The following is a 6,041-nucleotide window of genomic DNA, read 5'->3' as shown; positions in this document are numbered from 1 at the left end:
GTTCCCTCTTTGCCCACTTTCTGGAGTATTTTTTATCATAAATGGGCATTGAATTTTGTAAAAATCTTTTTCTGCATCTATTGGGATGATCATATGGTTTTTATTCTTCAATTTTTTTAATATTGTGTATCACATTGATTGATTTGCATATATTGAAGAATCCTTGTATCCCTGTGTTAAATCCCATTTGATCATGGTGTATGATCCTTTTAATGTGTTGTTAGAATCTGTGCTAGTATGTTGGAGATTTTTGCATCTATATTCATCTGTGATATTGGTCTGTAATTTTCTTCTTTAGTATCTTTGTCTGGTTTTGGTATCAGTGTGACAGTTACTTCATAGAATGAGTTTGGGAGTGTTCCCTGCTGTGCCACTTTTTGGAAGAGTTTGAGAAGGATGGGGTTAGCTCTTCTCTAAATGTTTGATAGAATTCACCTGTGAAGCCCTTTGGTCCTGAGCTTTTGTTTGTTGGAAGATTTTTAATCACAGTTTCAATTTCATTACTTGTGACTGGTCTGTTCATATTTTCTATTTCTTTCTGGTTCAATCTTGGAAGGCTATACCTTTTCTAAGACTTTGTCCATTTCTTCCAGATTGTCTTTTTTATTGGCATAGAGTTGCTAGTAGTAGTCTCTTATGATGCTTTGTATTTCTGTGGTGTCCGCTGCCACCTCTCCTTTTTCATTTCTAATTTTATTTATTTGAGTCCTCTCTCTCTTTTTCTTGATGAGGCTGAGGAAAGCTTTATCAATTTTGTTTATCTTCTCAAAGGACCAGCTTTTAGTTTCATTGATCTTTGCTATTGTTTTCTTTGTTTCTATTTCATTTACTTTTGCTCTGATCTTTATGATTTCTTTCCTTCTACTAACTTAGAGTTTTGTTTGTTCTTCTTTCTCTAGTTCCTTTAGGTGTAAGGTTAGATTGTTTATTAGAGCTTTTTCTTGTTTCTTAAGGTGGATTATATTGTTATAAACTTCCTTCTTAGAACTGCTTTTGCTGCATCCCGTAGGTTTTGAATCATCATATTTTCGTTGCTATTTGTCTCTAGGTATTTTTTGATTTCCTCTTTGATTTCTTCAGTAATCTCTTGGTTATTTAGTAATGTATTGTTTACCCTCCATGTGTTTTTTATGTTTTTTTTCCCTGTAATTGATTTCTAATTTCATAGTGTTGTGGTAGGGAAAGATACTTGATATGATTTCAATTTTCTTAAATTTACCAAGGCTTGATTTGTGACCCACAATGTGATCTAGCCTGAAGCATGTTCAATGTGCAGTTGAGAAGAACGTTTTTTCTGTGGTTTTATCCACAGAATAATCCATTCACATTTAAGACAGTTATCAATATGTATGTTCCTATTACTATTTTTGTACCTATTACAATGTTCCAATTGTTTTGAGTTTATTTTTTTAGGTCCTTTTCTTCTCTTGTTTTTCACACTTAGAGAAGTTCCTTTAACGTTTGTTGTAGAGCTGGTTTGGTGGTGCTGAATTCTCTTAGCTTTTGCTTGTCTGTAAAGCTTTTGATTTCTCTGTCAAATCTGAATGAGATCCTTGCCAGGTAGAGTAATCTTGCTTGTAAGTTCTTCCCTTTCATCACTTTAAATACACTGTGCCACTCACTTCTGGCTTGTAGAGTTTCTGCTGAGAAATCAGCTTTTAATTTTATGGGAGTTCCTTTGTATGTTATGTGTCATTTTCCCCTTTTTGCTTTTAATAATTTTTCTTTGCCTTTAAGTTTTGTCAATTTGATTACTATGTGTCTTGATGTGTTTCTCCTTGGGTTTATCTTGCCTGGGACTCTCTGCACTTCCTGGACTTGGGTGGCTATTTCTTTACCCATGTTAGGGAAATTTTTGACTACAATTCTTCTAATATTTTCTAGGGTCCTTTCTCTCTCTCTTCTCCTTCTGGGGCCCCTATAATGCTAATGTTGGTGTGTTTAGTGTTGTCCCAGAGGTCTCTTAGGCTGTCTTCATTTTTTTTCTTCTTTTTTCTTTATTCTGTTCCATGGCAGTGATTTCCACCATTCTTTCTTTTAGGTCACTGATCTGTTCTTCTGCCTCAGTTCTTCTGCTATTGATTCCTTCTAGAGTATTTTTCATTTCAGTTACTGTATTGTTCATCTCTATTTGTTTGTTCTTTCATTTTTCTAGGTCTTTGTTAAACATTTCTTGCATCTTCTCGACCTTTCCCTCCATTCTTTTTTCGAGGTCCTGGATCATCTTCCCTATCATTATTCTGAATTCTTTTTCTGGAAGTTGCTTATCTCCACTTCATTTAGTTGTTTTTCTGGGGTTTTATCTTGTTCCTTCATCTGGTATATAGTCCACTGCATTTTCATTTTTCCATCTTTCTGTAAATGTAAAACGTTTTATATTTTGAAGCTTTATTATTTAGTGCATTCTAATTATATTTCTGTAATCTGAAACTTTCCGTTCTTAATAATGATTGTAAATAGTATTAGAAGTTGTTACTGTTTTCCTTATGAGTATATTACTCAACCAGTGACACCTGAATGAGTATTGTTTCATGGATGAACTAGTGTTTGGCTTGATATAATGTTATTATTTTGATTTGATTGCATCAAATCTTTATACCTACTTTTCCCTATATGTAGTAATTTGCTTTAATTCCTACTAGAAACTTATTATTAGTAAATAATAAGAATAAAAAGTTTTCTATGATATTGTCCAAAATTTAAAAAATAGGTTTTATAAATATTATTCTTTAAATTAAGAGCCTTGGGCATATGACCAAATTGGTCATGTTCCTGAGCTCACATCCTGCCATTGTCATTGGCTCCTGCATGAATCCACGTTTTCACCTTTATCTCTGGGTTCCAGTTTTATCTGCTTCTCCCAACAGACATCAACTTTAGTAATTTTTATACATATGTTGTACTTTATCTTCCAAACAACGTTTTCATATTTTTGTATTCCATAACAAATAACACATGTTTTGTGTCTATGGGGTTTTTATAACATGTATAGCACTACAAATAACATTTGTAGTCACGACTCCATGATCAGTTAGGTATGGGGAGGGAGAGGTAAAAGGAGAACTCAAAATTAGCCCTCAGGTTCTTGATTTTTGGTCCAGGTATAAAATGATACCATTCACTGAAATGAGCAATACGGAGGAAGAGAAATGAGGAGGGTTTAGTTTTGGGTGGTCAAGTTTAATGTATCTGGAAGACATCCATGTGAAGATTTCCACTAGGAAGCTGTAGTCTAGAACTTAGGAGAGATTGATGAGCAGAAAATAAAACTTTGTGAGTCATCCTTATGTATTCGGTAATTGAAGATACTTAAAAAGTTAAGATATTGTGGGGACTAGAATGAGAAGTGAAACTAGGGCAGCCCTGATAATATTACAGTGTTTAAAAATGTACTAATATGCTGAGAACTCCAGTTCATATAAAATGGTAACATTTCCTGAGAAATAGTGAGCTTTATTAAAAGAAGCTATCGAGAGGAGAAGATCAAGATGGCAGAGTAGAAGGATGTGGAACTTACTCTCCCCAAGGACACATCAAAAATACATCTACATGTGGCACAATTCTCACTGAAAGCTAACTGGAAACTGGCAGAAAGACTCCTGTACAACCAGGAGTGTAAGAAAGATATACATGTAATTGAGTAGGAAGGGAAGACAAACAATCTGGTCAGAACCTGTGACCCTGGGAGAGGACTCAGAGGAAAAGAGAGATTACGTGGTCAGAGACCCACCCTGGGGAGTGAGTGGTTCTAGCCACAGATTGGGTTCCCAGCACAGGGAAGACACAGGGATCCTACACAGGAAAGATGAGCCCCCTTGGCTGGTTGGAGGAACACTGAGACTAACTGGGGGGCTGTGGGAATCCTGGACGCTTCTCAGGAGGATCCTGTGCACACTGGCTTGCCTCTGAAGCAGGGCAGCAAGGGCAGACTGAAGACTGCTTTAGGGGATGCTGGGTTTCCTGTAACCACCATGGCACACGCCCCAGCCTGAGCTGAGTGAACACTACAGTTTCACTCACTCCACTTCACAGGGTGGCACTGGATCTAGGGCCACCATGATCAGGGGAAAAGCTCAGCTGTAGGATGTAGAGGTGACTTGGTTCTGGGGTGGGATCTGGGTGGGGCAGTAGTGACCATTGTTGGCATGTACTCAAGCAGTGCCTCAGAAGCAGCTCAGCACTCTGACAGTAGCCAGTCCACCACAGCACAGACCCAATTTATACTGAGAGCTCATGTGTGCCCCACCTGCCCTGTGTTATGGCTCCACAACAGAGCAGGGGCAATGGAGGCTTGGGCAGTGATCTCTCTGAGGGACAAAGAGGACTTGGACCTGAGGCTACATCTGAGCAGAGTGAGGGAAACAATGTTGGTGCCTTCACAGGCAGCATGTTGGAGACAGCCCAGACCTCTCTCTGTGGCCAACACAAACTGAGAGCCTGCACAGGCTCCTGCTTGCTTCCGCACTTCCCTCTTCTGGGACAAGGGTCCAGTGCTGGGAGAGGGAAAAACACAGTTAAAGGGAATAGAACCAACTCAGGCCTGACCCTCAGGGCTTCTGCTCCAGCCACTTGGGATCAAACCCCACCCCTGACAGGGCAGTGGTGGTCACTGTGCAAAGAGGAAGTCCTGCCTCACACTTGGCTCCAGTTCTAGCCCCTCCATCTCCAGCCCCACCTCTACCAAGGATAAAACTGAGCACACCCTGAAGAAAATCATGACTTGTATCCACATCAAGTCCAGCCCTACCACCAAAGGCACTGGGCACATACAGTCTATATAGTGATGCTCCCACACCCCTTCAAGACTGAAATAGGTAACCGTTTCATTTAAGTTCATAGAGGCAGAGAAAGTCAAGCAAAATGAAAAGGAGGAACAGATCTCAATTTAAAAAGGAAGAGAAAAAACCCTGAAAAAAATGAATAATGAAATAGCGATAAATTTTTTATGAGATAAAGTATTCAAAGCATTGGTAATAAGAGTGTTAACTGAATTAGGGAAAAGAAGCAATGAACACAGTGAAATTTTAAACAAGGAACTAGAAAATATAAAAAAGACCCAATCAGAAATGAAGAATTCGATGACAGAAATAGAAAAAACACACTAGAAAGAATGATAACAGATTAAGTGGTAAAGAAGAAAACGTAAGTGATCTGGAAGACAGAATAATGGAGTTCAGTCAATCATATCCAGGTATAAAAAGCACAGAGCGTCCCTAAAAAGATTATCCCACACTAAGACATATTACAATTAAAATGGCAAAAGTTAAAGAAAGAATTTTAAAAACAAGAGAAAAGCAGAGAGTCGTATGTAAGGGAAACCCTGTAAGTTTTTGTATCAGCTAAGTTGCAGTATACAAAAATAATATACAGGAATCTGTTGCTTTTCTATATACTAAAAATGAACTATCAGAGAAAGCAAAACAAAAACAAACAAACAAAAAAACCAGAAACAAAACCAATTCTGTTTAGAATCACACCAAAAAGAATAAAATACCTAAGAATAAACTTAGACAAGGAGTTGAAGGAACTAGACTCAAAACTATAAGACACTGAGGAAGGAAATTGAAGATGATACAAAGAAATGGAACAATATCTCTTGCTCTTGGATTGGAATAATTAGTATTGTTAAAATGGCCATACTACCAAGAGCAATCTATAGATTTAATGCAATCCCTTTCAAAATACACATGATATTTTTCACAGAATTAGAATAAATTATCCTAAAATTTATATGGAAGCACAAAAGAAACAAAATTGCCAAAGCAGTCTTGAGAAAAAGCAAAGCTGGAAGTATCACCTTCCCAGACTTGAGACTATACTCAAAGCTACAGTATCAAAATAGCCTGGTATTGGCACAATAATGGACACATAGATCAATAGAACAGAGTAGAGAACCCACTAATAAACCCACGCTCTTATGGTCAATATTTGACAATAAAGGAGTCAAGAATATACAATGGAGAAAAGACAGTCTCCAATAAGTGGTGCTGGGAAATCTGGACAGCTACATGTAAAAGAATGAGATTAGAACATTTTATAAC

This window comes from Neophocaena asiaeorientalis, unplaced genomic scaffold (genome assembly GCF_003031525.2).
Source record: "Neophocaena asiaeorientalis asiaeorientalis breed wild unplaced genomic scaffold, Neophocaena_asiaeorientalis_V1.1 scaffold253, whole genome shotgun sequence".
Lineage (NCBI taxonomy): Eukaryota > Metazoa > Chordata > Mammalia > Artiodactyla > Phocoenidae > Neophocaena > Neophocaena asiaeorientalis.
Note: the sequence above shows the minus strand (reverse complement) of the source record.